The sequence below is a fragment of the Condylura cristata genome, unplaced genomic scaffold (assembly GCF_000260355.1).
Source record: "Condylura cristata isolate star-nosed mole 26May11 unplaced genomic scaffold, ConCri1.0 scaffold00031, whole genome shotgun sequence".
Lineage (NCBI taxonomy): Eukaryota > Metazoa > Chordata > Mammalia > Eulipotyphla > Talpidae > Condylura > Condylura cristata.
Window position 1 is genome coordinate 23,366,713 of NW_004567132.1, and position 19,908 is coordinate 23,386,620.

A 19,908-nucleotide genomic window follows, 5' to 3' on the forward strand; every position below is an offset into this window, starting at 1 on the left:
CTTTTCTCTCTGAACAACTCTTTCTTTTTTTCATTCTTTGTTGAATGTTATTGGTGGATTGACACGAGCTATGCAACCTCTGTCGTCAGACACGGTCCGGATGGAGGGGAATTGCTCTGAAAAATCAGACTTTCCACGCTAACTCATGTTATGACCTCCCTTTTTTGTATAATCATAATATCAAAATATTCTGAGCAACTTTCAACTTACAATTGGACTGCCTAGGCCGCACGAGGCCTGTCTGCCTTGACAAGCAAGCACTGCACCAGGGTGAAAAAATTCCCCTGAAGTCAAGTGACTTGACTACTGACTGATAAATAAAAGCAAAAGGGCTGTTTTTGCAAAGTCTCTCTCACTGCCGGATGGAGGATAACCCAAATCTTATCATTCTATTATCTCACCTAGCCTTCTATTCAGCTTTTTAAAGAATTACTCAAACTTCCTATTGTTTGGCCTTTAGATGTGGAAATTCATCCAGTTTGCTTGTTTTTTAAACTAATCAAGTTTTCCACCTACTACACCTTAAAGGAATCCACAAAAGTCTTCTGGCTAGTTTTTTCAGGATTCTGCTATGTAGTCTCTAGATAAAGAAATCCACCTATGTCTCCTATTCAGAGATTTGATTAGCAAGGAATTTCCTCTTCTGTTTCCCAGGATGATTAAGGCAGAAAAACAAACCCATTAAATAGTAGATAAGGTGTAAGGGACTTCTAACTTAGTTGATCTCCACTATAGTAATATTAATCATAGATTTTGTGCACTATATACCTGTTTTTTACCTTGATTGATTTTAGAATGTTGTAATCTCAAGCAAGGGTCAAAACAACCCCAAACTGTTCTTAGGAAAAAGATGATTATAATCTCTCAGCCCAGTTCCTGTGCTGATATCACCCTACTTACTCCTAATGTATAAAAATAAACCTCTGCTGAAGGCAGAGCAGGAAGATTTGCATCCAACTCTGACTCCCGTGTCTTCCTCGCTCCCGCTCTACAATTTTTAGAATATCGCCTCGCCGACGTCGTTCCCACCTTGAGACTCTGCCCGTGATAGCCTCTCTACAACCTGACATTCGGGGCTGGTCCCCGACAGTGATTGTAATGCTGGTGACAGAATGTTCAAAGTATGGAGAATGAGAATGGCACTCACAATCTGAAAGGTCAGGAATAGGGGGGTTTTAACATAGGAATGCTAGATGTCACTTGCTTATTAATGGTCACAAAACATATTATTTCAATTTTAATATGCAGATAAATTAGAAATACAGATTTAAAGGATTTTAGACAAATATTTGAAGTTGGATCCAGGTGATACAGCTTGATCTACTAAGAAATCTAAGACACTTGATAAAGTTTCTGATGCTTTTAAAATTGAAAACTTGAGACAGAATTATTGGTTATTGGTTCAACAATTATTTCTGTTCACTTCCTTCATCTTCCAGATGAACACACATCAAAACCTTAAAACTTGAAATTTGAAGTAACCTGGAATGTTCTTTTCCTTAGACCATATAAAGTTACATTTCAATCACCATTAATTAAATCTTTTTACTCTTCTACACTTTACTTTGATTATTCCAACAAGGCTTTGTACAATAGCTAATATCACAGCAATGCATGGTTTAGCAGGGAGGATTAAAAAACAAACAAAACTCTCTTATTTTGTTCTTCCAGGAAAATCAAAATGGTTACTCAGACAACCAGGCCCCCAAATCACTAGTGTCTATCAGAATGAATAGTTTAAAAGGAAATACAATGGTATAACTTGAACAATAATAAACACATAGAATATTAACAGCGCCAAGAAATAGTCACTCATATACCTAGCTAATCTCTACCTCCACCCGCCTTCCTAGAGGCAAACATTATTCCAAATTCTAATATCAAAGATTCTTTGCCTATTTTAAATGTAAATTAATGGGATGAGATGTTTATTTGTAATTATGTATATGTGATTCATCTCTATTGAGTATAACTTCAGTTTGTACCTATTAATTGGCTAAAATTTTCATTGAATAAATGTACCATAATCTATTTGTTTGTTCTACCATTGATGGCCCTTTGGGTTGTTTCTAATTTCAGGTTAATAATAGCAAAGCTGCTATGACCTTTTTGTATTTGTCTTTGGTGTACAATGGGATGTATTTGTACTGCTAACTACCTATCGATGGCATTGCTGGGTATTATGCTCACGATTTTTCCGCCTTATTAAGTACTGCCAAAAAAAGATCTCCAAAGGAGCTTACCATTAGGCACATTCTCTAGCAATTACTAGAGAGTTCCAGTTGTTCAGCAATCTCATCAAAACTAAATATTATCAGCCTTTTAAATTTTAATCATTCCAGTTTATGGTTAGTAGTATGTTTTACTGGTTTTAATTTTCATTTAATTAAATTCTAATAAGGGTGAGTAGCTTTTCATGTTTATTGATTTCAATATCCCATCTATTCTAAAGAGGCTATTCAAATCTTCTGTCCATTTTTCTTCCCTAGAAGATTTCCTTTATTGATTTGTAGAAGATTTCCTTTATTGATTTGTAGAAGCTCTTTAAATATACTCCATGCAGGTTATAGTTGTATTTCTCGACCTGTAATTTATAAAAAGATTCACCTATCTTTATCTTTTTGAAATTTCACTGACATTTATGTTCTTGTTTAGATCTCTATTCTAACAGAGAACTTAAGTATGATATGAGGTATTCAGCTAATTCAAATTCATTTTCTCTTATTTGGGTACCCAATTCACCAATTCACTAGCACTATTTGAAAGACCTTTGCTTTTTCTTCTACCTATTATCAAATGTTTACTCTAATTCAAGTATCCAAGTATCTGCATATATGTTCATAGACTCTCACTCCGTACCTTGATTTTTTTATGTTTAAACCTATCACATACTGTTCTAACCTTATTACTGTCTTAAGAACTATAGCTTTATAATAACTTGTATTCAAACAGAATAATCCCACCAATTTTGTTCTGCAGAATTTCCCAGACTAACCTTGAACCAAAGCACTCTGTATACATTTATCATTATCATACCAATATGTCCCCTTTCAAAACACTAGAATATTTTGTATGGTTTCATTAAACATATAGAAAAAAAATAGAAAATGACACCTTAGTCATATTATTTAAATCTGTTTAATTTCTCAGTAGTTTACAGTATTCTGTGCTGAAGGATTTTATCTATGTTGTTCAATGATTCTATTTATTTTGAGAATATCAAAACTGTCATCATTTAGAATTTTTCATTTTCTATGATGACTGTATGGTATATAAATTAAGTACCATTAATTTTTATATTTCAAATTAGAATGAAGTGACTTCTTAATTTCATATAAAAGTTTATAGATTTAGAATTTTTCTATTATATATGCGTTATATATATGGTGGTAATTTTGTCTTCTTATTTAATCTCTGTGCTATGCTTATAACAATGTACTTTTTTTTTACATTTTCTTATCTTACTGCATTTCTTAAGATGCAGTAAGTGGAAGTGACACCTATATTACAAAAGAAGCACATTTGCCATATTCTTGATCAAAGAAAGAATTTATATTTAATCACAGAATATAAAAATAGCTGGAGATTTTCTTAATATACACCTCAGCTAATTCAGGAGGGCCCCTGCTATAACTGCTTTCCTTCCTGCACATTTATTTTTTTCATTTCACTCATACAATTATGAGGTAAATAGTTAAATGAGCAACATATACCCTGCTCCTTCAAGCTTTGATAGACAAGATCAGAACTAACTTGGCACGGAATCCTCAGTCTCAAACACTCCATTTATTTTCAACCTATATTATTCTCAACTTACCCTTCAGGGATGATATCTCACTCCCATTTTCCTTAGTCTTCTGCTTTATAAAAATAATATCATGGGATGCATTCTTCCTTCTCTGCAGCAGAAAATTGTGTGTGAGTGCACATTTGTGGAGGGAATGGACTTCCTGTAGCAGAAGGGAGAGAATGTGTTGCTAGCGGCAGCCAAAGCAGAAAAGCAATTACCTGCTGTTAGAGTGCAGTTCATTCAAGGCAAAACCAACTGACATGTGAAGTAAAAACATTTATAATATGTGTTGCTGACAGCTGTGGTACACAGTTTATCAACAATCAGATGAGAATTTTCACTTAAAAATAAAAGAAATTGATTTTTAAATTGGATGCTTAGCAGGGCAACTGAGGAAATGAAGATGTCTAGATTAGTGTTTTCAGGCATTTTCCAGACCTTACCTAGAAGCAATTCTTTTACTGGGGAATTTATATATTGTGCAAAATGATTGGTTTATTTTTGCATGGTCTCAGCATGACCAGAGTGAGCATGCTTCAATCTGAAACAGAGAGTAATAATAGTAAAGTACATTTAGATAGTAGAAGGAACATACTTTTTCTAAAGAAACTCCTAGTTAAAATAGGAATGCTGCTATGTAGGATATTAAAGTGCAGATCATTTAATTTCATTACTTAATTACTCAGAAAACCTTAACTGACAATCAAGATGATGGAACACATGACCACTATTTTCAGCTAATTAAATCCTAGTGGAATAAAAATTGGAGTAAGTAGTGGCCCTCCCTGGTGGCGCAGTGGGTTAAAGCACAGCACTGAGAAGCTAAAGCCGCTTCCGCATGAGTTCGATTCCTGCCTGCCCCGGAGGTGACCACATGGCGTGGCAGACCTCTCCTGACCCGCCCGCTGCTCCCCTCAGCAGTGTACTTCGTCGATCTGCCTGTTCTGCTCCCCACTCTGTCTCTGGTGAAGCCTCTCGCCGCCCCTGAGCCTCTGGCCTGTACCCCAGTTCTGTATGCACAAATAAATAAATCTTTAAAAAAAAAAATTGGAGTAAGTAGTAATATAGTAAGGATCAGTATTTTTCCATCAGTCATTCACACTGTGCAAGATACTACTGTCAGACACTGGATAACTAAATATATGGCTTGTCTGTTTTCAAAACCAACATGTACCCAGGTGCTGAAAACTGAAGTCACTATACTTTTGGTGCCTGTTCTATGCTAACAATCTAGAACAAAGTTTATTTTTCCCGGAATCACAGGAAAATATCTTAGCTCTTTGCTTCAGGAAATATACCTGTTACTAGGAAAGGAAACTGAGCAGACTACATAGGTTGTTTATCAAGAATGATAGCCTGCTGGTCAATAATTACTTTAAATTTTTGCCTTGTGCCTACTATTCAAAAGTTGTTTTGTTATGAAATTCTATCTGATATTGGACAATTTCCTGCCGTTCAAGACTCATCCTTTGGTATTTTAAGTATAAATGAGCCTTTAAACACATCATATCCTTTTCTAAATCGAGGCAATATTCTGTTACTGCAGTAGATTCAGTAAATGTAGTTTTGTTTCTTCTTTTTTTGAAAGGCATGTCTGGTACTCAGTGTGGGGAGTGGAACATGAGAAGTGGCTGAAAACTGCTGTTATTCCCCTTATATTGTATTTAATTATTTAATATACTAGATCAGCAATCAATAATGGCCTGTTTTATATGATGTCTAGCTAAGAATATTTTTTTTTACATTTTTGAAAAGATGTCTGAAAATCATGATGATGACGATGATGGAGATTACTTGACCTTTAAAGAAAATGTGTGCTGATGCGTATACTAAACTCAGATTGCAGAATACCAACTCTGCTCCTAGCTGGCTCTGCTAGAAAGGGCTATGGTTGTTTTGATATTTTACTTAATCTTCTAGCAACTAGAAGGGTCACTAAGATCCACCCTGGTCCTAAGTGGCCACACCTCTTCATACATCTTCCTATTTACAGCTTCACTGTACTTTGTTAACAAAAATTGCCTGCTTTAAGGCCACACGGCACAATGTTAGTAGGTATTATGAAATCCCAGAATGAGTCCCTTTCAAACAAATAAAACCAGGTAGCTAAAAAGACTCAACTGTTTATAGTGGGTTGGCTTAACATTTCTCTGCTGCTTTTTAAACTTCAGTACAGAATCTATGACTATTTTTTGCAAAAAAGTATAGATTCCTCACATGCAAAAATGAAAATACCAGTTTTGATTAAGAGAAGTAACATATGTATATATACACAAATATATAGTTTCAAATACATGTTTTAGTTGATCATGTGAGAACTAATTGTGCAATTGTATATATTACTTACTCCCAATTATCATAACTGATATATAAAGTTGCATTGTGAACACAGCTGATAGAAAATTTGAAATGGACTGATTGAAAGTGTGCAGCCTTTTCATTTTGTTTTTGTCAAATTTATTGTGAGAAATTTGGGGCCAGTTTTTAATTATATGAATGTATATGAAAGACTAAAAATACAAATGGGACAATGAACAGACCACATATGATAACAGAATTCTGACCCAAAACTCTGCATAGTCCAACCCAGGAAAGAGAATAACTACTACGTCTGTACAAGACACACCCAACTGTTCAGGCTTAGTGAGTGACTGCCAGGCACTGTCATTCTTTGTCCTTGATCCCAAGTCAGGAACAAATAGAGAAATCCATACACAATTTGAAAGCAATCACACAGGCTGCCCACTCATTGTTAATTAATACCTCTAGCTTCCACCAGCCAACAGGCTCCCATCCCACTTGATCATCCCCTGTGTCACTATGGAACTCTCCCACTGCCTTGACTGCCCATTTCAAGTGGCACTGACTCCCTCCTTTGCTGTAGCAAACTCTGAATAAATAAATACTCTCCTGGTCTCATTCGGGTGATCTTTATTTATCTCCAGTATAAATTAAAAGGCAAAAAACAGCCAGAGAACAAAAACAGACCTCATTTATGTACTTTCTCTTTTACTTGTGATTTTTATTTTGGATTCATTAACATGGCATCCATTATTGTGTAAGCATTGCTCTCTCCTGCTCTGAGGAGAATAGCCATGAGCTCTATGACTAGTTTCAGGCATCTTGAAATTACACATAGTGGAAACTCAGAAACTCTCAGTAGAATGTGAGACATCCCCCGTGCCTGGGAAGGCAGGGAACACCAGATACATCATGGAAGCAAGTATCTATATTTGTCATGTTGGATATTAGACTACCCTACTGTTTTGTTTTTTTTTTATTTTCCACCTGAACTCTTAATTATTACCTTGTTTTTTTTTTTTTCTGTGTATTCCAGCTTTTTCCAGGATTAAGAATAAGTAGTGCAGGAGCAGGATATTGAAAACCTGAAAATGGATACTAACCAACAATAGAGCATCACAGCTTAAAAGGAAATACACTAATTAAAACAAGTCTCAACTATTGAATACTGAATCTATTTGACTGCAAGTCTAATTCTATTTAGTCTTGTCAGTGGTTTGTAGCATGTGAATTAAAAGCGAAACACTGAAATTTGTGGAAAGATTCCTTTTAGAGAAAGAATATGTGTGTTTCATTGGAATGGGGGGGGGTAATAGCAAAGATTTTGTAATGAGATTACAACTGAAAAAGTGAAGTGAAGGCCCTCCCTGGTGGCACAGTGGGTTAAAGCACTGCACTAAGAAACTAAAGCCACTTCCTCATGAGTTCGAACCCTGCCTGCCCGGGAGGAGATCCACATGGCGTGGCAACCCTCTCCTGACCCGTCCACTGCTCCCCTCAGCAGTGTACTTCGTCGATCTGCCTGTTCTGCTCCCCGCTCTGGCTCTGGTGAATCCTCTCACCCTCCGCATCTCTAGCCTGTACCCCAATTCTGCATGAATAAATAAATCTTAAAAAAAAAAGGGGAAGTGCATATATCAACAATGTTCCTGGAGAGAGTCCTGCTCCATTTAAAAGTGTAATCTGTCGCATTTCCTTATTCAAAGCTAGCATTCACATTATAGTTAAAATATGGCTGCTTACATAATAACGTGATACTGATAAATATTATGCCTGTATTAATATATAATAATAAATATAATAGTGTTTGTATAATTCCTAATCTTAAAATACTCTTTCCCCATATTTTAACTATATTCAAAGCAGATGAGTCTTCAGGTTCCTGTCAAAATAATTTTCCCAACCATAGAAAGACATAAGTGCTAATGTAGACCTCAGTGCTAAGCATGAATGAATTGTACCATGTGGAAAGATATTTGCCTCTTAGACTATTGTCTCAGTTCAGTGATTTGCACAGCTATCACCAAATACCATTAAATTATATTTACATTTCATCATTGCTGAATTAGTTTACCAAAATTACATTGAAATGAAATGCTGCCAGTAAAATACAAAAGAACATAAAATATAAGTGATAGATAAGTTTTACTTTTACAAGGGAAGTTTAAAACCAACTTATACCTTACAAACAAACAACCAAATATTTCATAAGACTTTAGAAGAAAACACACCCAAAAGTGTGAGCATTTTGTCTTAAGACACCTATAAAACTGTTTCCTGACACATGTCAGCCACTACAATTAAGGGCTATTGGAACTGTCAAGCCTTTCAGAATAGATCAAGCATTTGCAAAACTAGAGAGACTGACGTGGTTGATTTTCATAGGGAAGAACTATTAGAAAGACATCAAAAATCTATTTGTCAAAAGTTTCCAGTGGCCTCTCAAGGAAAATTAAATTTTAATGATATGCAATTCAAGTTAGGGGGAAAAATACTATTTTCCTTGGATTAGAAATGCAAATAAAGCTTCTATCTTTTTCTTCTTACCACAAAAATTATTCTTCTATCAATTAAAAAAGCAGAGTGTCTTCATGTTACCATGCAAAAACAGTTAAAAATCAAAAGTGAGCTGAATATGAAGAAAATCTTAGAATACTACATTTCTTAGAAGAAAACTTAGACCTTTCAGATTCTGTGATATGGTATTAATAATTGAAATCATAGTTGATTATATAAATAGATGATGCTGCCAGCTAACTGATTTTTTTTTTTCGGTCTGTTATGTGTCTTTCTCCCAGAAAAGCTGTTATTAGAAACAACAGTGTTGCTTACTAACAACATTTTATAATAAAAAAGTATATATTAAAAAAAAATCATTTTCTCAGGCCCTCCCTGGTGGTAGAAGGGGTAAAAGTACAGCACAACAAAGCTATCTACAGCACTGTAGCACGAGCTCCATCCCTGGCTGGAGCAGTGACCCACACGGTGCAACAGACCTCTCCTGTCTCCCCCATTGCTCCCCTCTGCAGTGTATTTCAATAGACCTGCCTGTTCTGCTCTCCACTCTCTCTCTGGTGAATCCTCTCACCCCCATACTTCTGCTCATGCCCCAGTTCTGTATTCACAAATGAATAAATCTTTTTTTAAAAAGTTCTCAATTTCACCATCTAAAACATGTATCTGGAAATTTTAATGAAATGTAGTAACAGTAAATCTACATAGAATTACATCAATGCACTTTTAAGTATCACAATATTAAATATACAATTGACCTGAGATATTGTGTGAGAGAGTATGTGTGTGTATATACACAACACAAGTGCACAGACAGACAAACCAAGAATAACACAATAATCCCTAGAATTGGGATTACACTGCCTTACATCTCAAGATGGGTATCACACATAAGGGGACAGCATCCTATATTAAATCAACTTAGACCACAAATCACTGAGATATAATAAGAGACTCCACTCATTATATATCACCATTTCTTCATTAAATCCTAAAGGCAAACATTTAGTACCACGAGCCATGACATAAACCTAGTGGGGCTTTCCTTGTCTTGATTTTGAGTTTACTCTTTTCCTTCCAGACTTGCTTGGACCCTGTTTCTACAGGTTCCCAGCAGAAGGTACCTTAGACTTGAGGTAAGCTTTTGTACCCCCACTTAGGCCCAGGGCAGGGTTTCTGAAATGAGCCTGCAACAGTGTAAGTTCCCTCAGGGAGAATGGAGCTCGGTAGGAGGTGAAGGTAGGAATCTTTAGGAATTGTAATTGTGTGAAGCTAATAAAGCCCAGGAGAAATGACTGAGGTAAAGGAGCAGCAGGAGAACCCAAGAGAGATGCCTAGCAGAGAAGGCAGATGGAACTGAAAGACATCTGAAGTCACACTTGTTTCATGGCTTTGGACTCAGATCAGGAAGCTGGGAGACCTGGAAGGAAACACTTGAAACAACTAAGGTGAGAGACCTGTGGGGAGGCTGACTTTGGTAGCCTGTATCTTGATTTTGAGTTTACTCTTTTCCTTCCAGACTTGCTTGGACCCTGTTTCTACAGGTTCCCAGCAGAAGGTACCTTAGACTTGAGGTAAGCTTTTGTACCTCAGCTGTCCTGCTTTGGGCCAACCCTGTATGACTGGGCATATGCCCACAAGGGGATGGGTAACTTTGGATATTTAATTTGGAAATTATATTCTCTTTCATTTCTGTGGCACCCTACTAATTACACACTAATTGTATTAAAGTTCTTGTCTATTGAAGAGCTCACACATTAGAGTATGTTTTGACTTGATGTGGCCGATGGCAGAACCCAGTCAGAGCGGGCAGGTTTGGAGGTCCAGGGTTACTATCATTCTCCCCTTTAACAATCTGTTATGCGCCTAGTGGGGTCACCTTTCCCTAGGGAGCCCCCACTTGGTCTGTAGTATGGGGTCACAGTATGGTTTCATAGGCCACCATGAACCCCCACTTGGCTAGTGGGGCCTCCTCCATCTGGGGAACTGCCACTTAGTCATAAGGCACTGCATAATGTGAAATCTTTCTGGGCTAATGAGGCTTCTCCCACATGGGAGAGACCTTACTTGGCACCATAGTGGAGCTTCATGTGCACTTAGAACACACCACCAGCCCTAGTGGATAAATGCTTGTTGACAAGACTTTTTCCAGTCACTACTTTGAGAACAGAAATAGAAAAATCACCAGAACACTTGACAGCAGAAAAGAGTCTTCATTATTCAAGAAGTCTCTCAAAGATAGAAGAGGCTACAGATTTTTCTTTTCCTTCTGTAATCAGAGGGGACACAAGGAACTGCTTCCTTATTTAAAAAAAAAAAAGAGAGAGAGAAAGAGAGAGAGAGATAATTTAAAGTAATCATCTTGCAAGACACTAAAATCATTTGTCTTCAACCATTGCATTTGTCAAATAACATCACAATGTTTATGAAGTTATGTGTCCTTTGTGTAAATATAAGTTTAGTGTAATGTCTAAGACTAGCATTAAGACTAAGACTGAAAAAGAAAGCTATAGAGAAATGCACATTAATTCTAATAGAAATTCACACCTTTGGAAACCTGGGTATATGTTGGCAGGTACTTGAAGTGTGAGAATAGAATGTGATTAAAAACAACTACCTTGTCAGATAATGCACATCTTTAGAAATTAAGCTGTAATGAGTTTTAAGTATTATTTAGTTACTTGTTATACATGTCAACCACAAAAGTTAGCAGTCCATCTGTAACTGGGAACTTTTTAAATTTATGAACAATAAAGGCTTTGCAGCACTGCCTGGAATGGTTATTCAGGCTGAGAATCTAAGTTCATACCACTTTTGTGATCTGTGCCTGCCTGTGACAGCAAAACATTTCTAACATCCTCTGGAATGAAACATACATATATAAAACACCACCTCACACCTGTCAAAATGGCTATCTTAAAAAAATTACAAAATAAACAAAAACAATTGTTGGTAAGGATGTAAAGGAAATACTTGTGAACCATTAGCCATTATGTAAATTGCTACAGTCACTACGAAAAATGGTATTCAAATGGTATAGAAACCAATATACAAAACCAATGCAAGTGTTCATGGAGAGATGAATGGATAACAACACATACACTTCCCCACAATGGTAAACTACTCACCCATAAAAAATGAAATCTTGCCATGTCAATATGAATGAACTTGAGGGTATTAGACTAAGTAACAGGCTAGGGGGAGATGTTCTTACATGTGGAATCTGAAAAACTAAGCAATGACACACTAGTTTCTTTGATACAGAGGAACAGTTTGGTGGTTACCAGGGGAAGGAACCTGAGAATAGGTGGAAAGGGATCAAGATATACAAATGTTTACTTACAAAACAAGACACGGGGCCCTCCCTAGTGGCATAACAGGTTATGTGGCAAGCAAGCCACAGCTGTTTCACTGTGAGTTCGATACCCGGACAGAGGTGGTCCTCATGGCATGGAAGTTTTCTCTTGACCCGCCCGCTACTTCCCTCAGCAGTGTACTTCATCAGTCTGCCTGTTCTGCTCCCCACTCTGTGTCTGGTGAAGCCTCTCACCTCCCCTGCACCTCTGACCTGTATCCAGTTCCGTATATATAAATAAATAAAACTAAAAAAAAGGTATACATAAATAAATAAATCTAAAAAAAGTTATAACATGGGGTGCACAGGCAATAATACAGTCAGAAAATTTTTGAAAAATTACTAAAAACATATGGGAAAAGCCTTATTTCCCATATTATACATATGTTGAATCACTAATTTACACATGAAGCTAAAATAACTAAACTAATACAAGGTAGCATATCAATTATACCTCAATTAATATTTTTAAAAAACACAAAAAAAAACCAGAGGACTTTAGTATATCTAGAAAAAGGACTACTAATTAGTGCTAAAAAAGAAATGAAGTGCCAAGTCACGAAGTGATAAGGTAGAATTTTAAATGCATAGTATGGAAAGGTTACATACTGTGTATTCCAACTATACGACAATCTATAATAAAACAATTCTCCGTAAATTATTCAAAATGTATGTATTTTTCATACTGTGGCATTATATTTTTAATACTTTTATTATTTAAATTCAGTACAAGTTAATTTTTTTAAAAAGATTTATTTATTTATGCACACAGAACTGGGATATGCCAGAGGTGCAGGGGCTGTGAGAGGATTCACCAGAGACAGAGTGGGGAGCAGAACAGGCAGACGAAGTATACTGCTGAGGGGAGCAGCTAGCTGGTGAGGAGAGATCTGCCTCACCATGTGGGTCACCTCCACTGGGGATTGAAATAGTGTTGAAGCAGCTGTTCTTTAACCTGTTGTACCACCAGGGACGACCCACAAGTTTAATGGGATATTAAAGAAGTTGAGCTCTGAGAAAAAAAATATATATATATACAAAAGCTTCCAAGGAGCAACGTGTATCACCAGCCTGAGTTTAACAGGTGTGCAGGGTCCCCTCCACTTTTCCTCCACTTGTGCATGGCTGGCACGTAAGGTTTGTTTCAACCACAGAATGCTGAAAGGGACGGATGCCCCTTCCCATCACTATAGTACATGCAACTATAAAGAACAGAAGATTGGGCCCTCCCTGGTGGTGCATCGGGTTAAAGCACAGCACTATAAAGCTATCGCAGCTCCTACAGCACGAGATCCATCCGTAGTCAAGGAGGTGACCCACATGGCACGGCAGACCTCTCCTGACCCGCCCACTGCTCCCCTCAGCAGTGTACGTGGTTGATCTGCCTGTTCTGCTTCCCACTCTGTCTCTCGTGAATCCTTTTACCATCTCTGCACTTATGGCCTATAACCCAGTTCTGTATACATAAATAAATAAATATTTAATAAATAAATAAAACCCGGAAGACTGTCTCCTTGCTGGTTTTGATGAAGAAGTGGTCACCATGGAGCCCAATTGGGATTCGTTTTTATATGGAACATAAGCCAACTATTAATTTCTTTAAAATAACAAAAATGTCAGCTCTTTTATACTTGTTAATTAAATTTCTGATGTTGTCAAATATTTTTTTTTTAATACTACTTTTTTTTTTTTTTTAAAGATTTATTTGTACATACAGAACTGGGGTACAGGCCAGAGGCTCAGGGGTGGTGAGAGGCTTCACCAGAGACAGAGTGGGGAACAGAACAGGCAGATTGACGAAGTACACTGCTGAGGGGAGCAGCGGGCGGGTCAGGAGAGGTCTGCCACGCCATGTGGTCACCTCCGGGGCAGGCGGGAATCGAACTCATATGGAAGCGGCTTTAGATTCTCAGTGCAGTGCTTTAACCCGCTGCGCCACCAGGGAGGGCCCTGTTGTCAAATATTTTTATGTGACCAATATAATTCATGTATTACCTTTTAACCTTATTGTTTTTCAAACTTGAAATAATTTATTTGCAGTCTAGTTTTCTTACAAAGGCAATTTAATATGTTCATTCTTGTGCTATGCTTTTAAAAAATGTGTTATATGCATACATTTTTTTCTGTAGAGATACCCATTTTATTTGTATTGAGGTAACATTGGCTTGTTTCCCTAATGATCTTGCCCAACCTTTCATATACCTATTTGCGATCTTCAGATCCTCTCCAGTGCACATCTTGTCATATCTTTTGCCTATTTCCTAAATGGATTGTTTATTATTGTTGAGTTTTCAGAGTTCCTTGTATGTTCTACTGTAGTCCTTTGTCAGATATATGCCTTGCAAATATTTGCTCCTAGTTTGTTGCTTGTCTTTTCATTATATTAATCACATTTTGCAGAGTGGAAGTTCAATTTTTCCTTCTCCATATCGTGCTTTTAGTGTCACCTTTGAGAAATGTTACAAATTCCTAGTTTCCAAAGACGTTCTCTTAAAATTTTTCTAAAAGTTTTATACCTTTATATGTTTAAGCCTATTATCTATCTTGAGTTACCTTTTTTGTAAAGTGTGAAACTTAAGTCAAAGTTGCTTATTTGTTTTTGTTTCGTTTTTGCTCTTGAATGTGTAATTGCTTCAGCAGCTCTTGAAAAAGTAGTCCACTCCCCTCTGAATTGCCTTTGCATCTTTCCCAGAATTTAAACAGGAATATTCAATGATGCCTTTCTATGTTTTCTATTTTATCCCATGCATCTATGTGTTTATCCTTCAGCAATACCACAGTCTTGATTGCTATAGCTGCATAATATATTAAAATAGGATAGGTTGGGTCTTCGCACTTTATAATAATGGTTAAATTTTAGTATTAGTTGGAAGAGGTTACTAAGAGAGTAACAGAAGGTTAATCCACAAGTTAAACCTTGGTAATCGAACACTTTTTGCCTTCTACCCTGTCCTTGGAATGTTTTGTCCACTACTCTACAGTGGGATCCATTTTCAAAATGTAGGCTTGAAGAGCAATGTGCTACTGAGGCCATCTGCATAGTATATGTCACTGAGCCCAGTTAAGGTCTCTATGCAAACTTTTAGGTTTCAGTCATGTATATGCAGAGACCTACTTTTTCTGCCAAGACAATTATATCTAAGTTTCCTTGCTCATTAAAACTGCCACACACCCATCTGCAGTGGCATGTCTGTTATTTCAGTCTCTCTTTGCTTTCTGTTGATAAGAGTCCATTTATGAACCAACAATAATCTAGACTAATTGCTTATTTATATAAAGTTTATAATAATCTTTTCTATAGCATTAGGCATACAACTTTCATTGTTTCAGTGATGCATTTATACAAAATCTGCCCACATGATGGCAAAGAGAGAACAGCAGTTTCTCCCCAGGTTAAGTAAGAGGCCCAAATCTCAATATGTTTGGGAGTCAACTCCTATGATATCCCAGCACTAGATATTCCTTGACAGAGACTGTAGGTGTTCTGATTCTGGAAAGTAGGTATGATCAGAAAATGACTACTTCTGAGGCTCATGTTTTTGGTTAAGACTTTTTCTGATTTCAAACTGACTTCCACTATATTCGGGGAAGGGGAGAGAAAGAGTTTAGGCTAGTTCATTCCCAAGACTAAAAATTATGTTGGTAGCTTGAAAAGATTTTCTGAAATCTCCTGATGTATTAAAAGGGAAGGGATTAGGGCCCTCCCTGGTGGCGCAGCAGGTTAAAGCACAGCACTGGGAATCTAAAGCCGTTTTCGCATGAGTTCGATTCCCACCTGCCCTGGAGGTGACCACATGGTGTGCAGACCTCTCCTGTTCTGCTCGCTGCTCCCCTCAGCAGTGTACTTCATTGTTCTGCCTGTTCTGTTCCCCACTCTGTCTCTGGTGAAGCCTCTCGCCGCCCCTGAGCCTCTGGCCTGTATGCACAAATAAATAAATCTTTTTTTTTTTTTTTTTAAAGGGAAGGGATTAGAATAGTTCAGGAAACCTGCAGCAAATCCTTCAAGTGAAGTGTTTCCAATTTTCTCACTGGAATTCCTTAGACTACAATTATCCTAAGACAGGGACCTCAATAATATTGCATTGTACACATACACACACACACCACACATAGACATTAACCCTATGGTCAGAGATTTCATAATTAGCTTATATATAATGTGGTAACTAAGGCTCTGGTAGCTGAAATAGGAAGAACTTAAAAATGAGTTATGTCCGAGGTATCCTGAGTAACATTAAATAGAACTTTAGTTATTGCAGAGAACTCACAATGTCAGTGAACAGGAGTAAAAACTTTCCTCCCAAAGATAGATGGGAAACATCCTATATCTCAGCTCTAGAGTTTGAGATCCAAAATCCAAATTTTGGCTTGATACAAGTTACTAGAAAAAGACTCTAGATTCTAAGTGATTTCCCACTGGCACCAGGAGGTGATCGGAGGTATTGTACTCTTCAAGATGCAGAGAGAGCAAATGCTTTTGTGGTCTTTGCACAATCTATTACTTGTTATAATGTAAATGAAATCCCAAGAAGTAATTTGTGAACCAAGTAATAAATTCTGTGCAATTCAGGGGCTATGGCTGAATTCATCACTAACATTGTCTGTATGTTTCATTCACAGAAGGTAGAATACTTGAACTTACAATTCTATACCACTATAAGTTTTTCTACTTGCTGGGAAAATTTTTTTCATGGCATGGCCCTTAAGGAATTCCTTCTGAAATACAGACCACAAATACTTCAATCAAGTTGCAGTTGTTAGATCAAATTCTGCCTCTCTTCTTAGAAGGGTGTGTCATATGATTTCTCATACCATTATGAAAGTGCACTTAACAATTTGAAAATTCCTCTGTAATAGTTGGGTAACAGAGTGATTATTCTTATAGAATTTCTTCCCCAAACTGCTTGCAGGAAATCCATAGTTTGACAGTTTAAGCCTATGTCCAAAATGGCCACAATAACAAAAATGTTAATGAATTATTCACTTTAAAGACAAATCAGCTTAGCCTATAATTATTGTAAATTTCCAGGCTTACTGATCCCAAACACACACAGACAAATGGGAGTCAATGGACAGTGACCTCTGAGACAGGTGGTCTTGGGTCTAGTCTTCCTTCTGCATTTATCAGCTGGGAAAGCTTTGATAATTTGCTCATTGTCACTCAACTTATCTCATAAAGTAGCATTGTTGAGTAGATAAATGTTTTTCAAGAAAAAAAGCACTGTCTTTGGTTCTACAAATCAGTGAGTTCTGAGAAGCCAAAAGATCTATAGAGTTCTACCCAGTGTGTTTGATGAGGACTTAAATAAATCATTTCATTCATGTCAATCTGGATATTTTCAGTTTATGGCTAAGCTATTTAAACTATATAGGTACCCCTATCCCTAACAATGATTCCATTTCATTTTAGGAAACTTGTTCTACAGATATAAGTGAGTATTACTAGACTAATACAAATTTAAAATATAGAATAGTGATAACCTTGTGTGTACACCACTAATGTAGGTGCACTGAAGTTGGTGTATTTTTTAAAATAATATGAAAATTCAACAGAAGCTACTCTCTATTTGTAACAAAAATATGAGGTGTGACTAAGTCCTAAGGGATCTCAAAAAATGCAGATTCCTCTATTACTATGGCTCTCACAGTAAAATTCTTTGGATAAGAGAGGTAACAACCTTGGACCTCTGATGACAAGATGATTTTTCTTAACCATCCATTCATGTCTCTGGAACTCAACAAACTCTGAACTGTTCGTCTTTCAAAGTTCATAAATAAACAATTGTTAGAATCTTGGTAAATATAAATGCATTCTCGAGACACTAAGATTTCGTTATTACTATGAGGTTAAATATGGTGAAAGGAGCAGAATATATTTGAAGAAGAAATGATAATACCATGCTATGATACTAAAAACTGTGTGGATCTTTTCATTTCCTGCAATCCATTCTCATAATTAATGCCTCTGAACTGAGATGGGGGGGCATATAAATTAACACGTTATTGGGCATACACTACAAAGTAAAAAGTTTGGAGAAAATTTCAATATCATTATTTGGGAAGAAATGACATTTCCATCATTCAATAATATATTATGCAGATATCAGAATGTGACTAAGTGATGGTAAATAAATACATTCAAGATTTACTGATAAGTAAAAAGAAAAAAAAGTGGTATAAAAGAGAGTAAATGAAATAACACAAATGTCTTGCCAAGGAATAGAAGTACAATGTTTCTGGAAAGAAACATCAGTCAACTTCAAAAAAAGTCTACTTTGTGGCAAAGAGAACCCAGAGAGGACACTGAGATCATAAGTGCATGGCTAAGGGCAACTGCTGTTTTTCAGTTAGTGTATTTCTGAATTGTTGATCTTTTACAAGCACGAATTACTACCTACTTACTTAAAACTCAGCATGGATCACTGTTGTGGCCAGGAAATGTTAAAATGATTTAATGGTGTCAGTAATAATCTCACTGCGAAATATCAGATATGTTCGAACAGAAACAGAATGATACCAGAAGAATGATCTCATTCAGCTTTAAGAAATCTTATTTTTTTTCCTCTACTTACAAGAATCATTTCTAATATGTAAAGACCTCTGACTACCTCCTGCTTTATAATTTTTTAAATTCAGGTATGCTACTATTGGTTCACAACACTATATATGATTCAGAAATGTAGTGTCCCACTTCTTCAGATGCATGTTACTGCATGAGAACCACTGCCAAGGCTCCCTTCAGCCATGACCATATCTGAAACCAATATTCAGAATTAAGTGCTCATTATCTCTCATATGCTGACAATAGCATATAATATTCTTTTACTTAGATTAGGACTTTATATGAAAGTTATGTTAGAGTTCATATTATTCTGTAATTTAAATAATTCATACAGTGAAGTTGGATATACCACCTCTCTCCTCCTTTAAGACAAGGATTTCTGCCCAACTGCTGGGATTTCTGTGACTGATAGCCCACAGCTGTTAATGCTTCTCTGGAAATTACCCTTGCTAAAAAACGTCACCTTCCCCAAAGTCATGCTCTTTCCCATAGAGCCTGCTCATTAGGGAATATAAACAGCAGCTCTCTCCATTCAATTCAAGAGATTCTGAAAGGTCATCCCAACTTCATATCCTCAAATAATGGCCTTTTTTGATAACAGATATGGGGCAATGTATTTAGATATTTTGTTAAATGTATCCTTTATATTGTAGTATTCCTTGGCATGTACCTAGAACAAAAATAAAATTCAGGGTATTATATTCCACAGTTATGTTAATAGGAATTTATCATACTTATTAAAAGAATCAGTTCTAGATCAAAGAGACAATCCATCAGTAAAATATAACATTCATATATATTCAACAATCAAAGGAATTCCAAAATCTAGTGGACAAATAACTTAAATATAAACAGACACTGGAGAAAATACATATATGGTAGATGACTTCAATATTCCACTCTCACTGATGGACAAATCGACAGACAGAAAATAAACAAGGATACAATTGCCCTAAAAAAAGATCTAGACCACATAGGCTTAACAGGCATTTATAAGGCACTACACACTCAAAAACCAAATACACATTCTTCTCAAGTATGCATGGATCATTCTCCAAGGTTGGCCACATACTGGGTCACGATACGAATAATAACATGGACATGAATATTGAAATTATACTGTTTCTTCCCTGACCATAAAAGTAGCAAACAGAAATCAACTACAAAAGGGAAATGGAATCTTCCAATACATACACACTGAACAACATTCAATGAAACCCTACTGGATTAATGAGGAATTCATAGAAGTAAAAAATACCTTAAAGGCAAATGACAATGAGGACATAGCCTTCCATGTATGGGACAAAGTAAAAGCAATACTAAGAGGATAGTATATCAATACAAACCCACATCAAGAAGCAAGAGAGAACCCAAACAAACAACCTA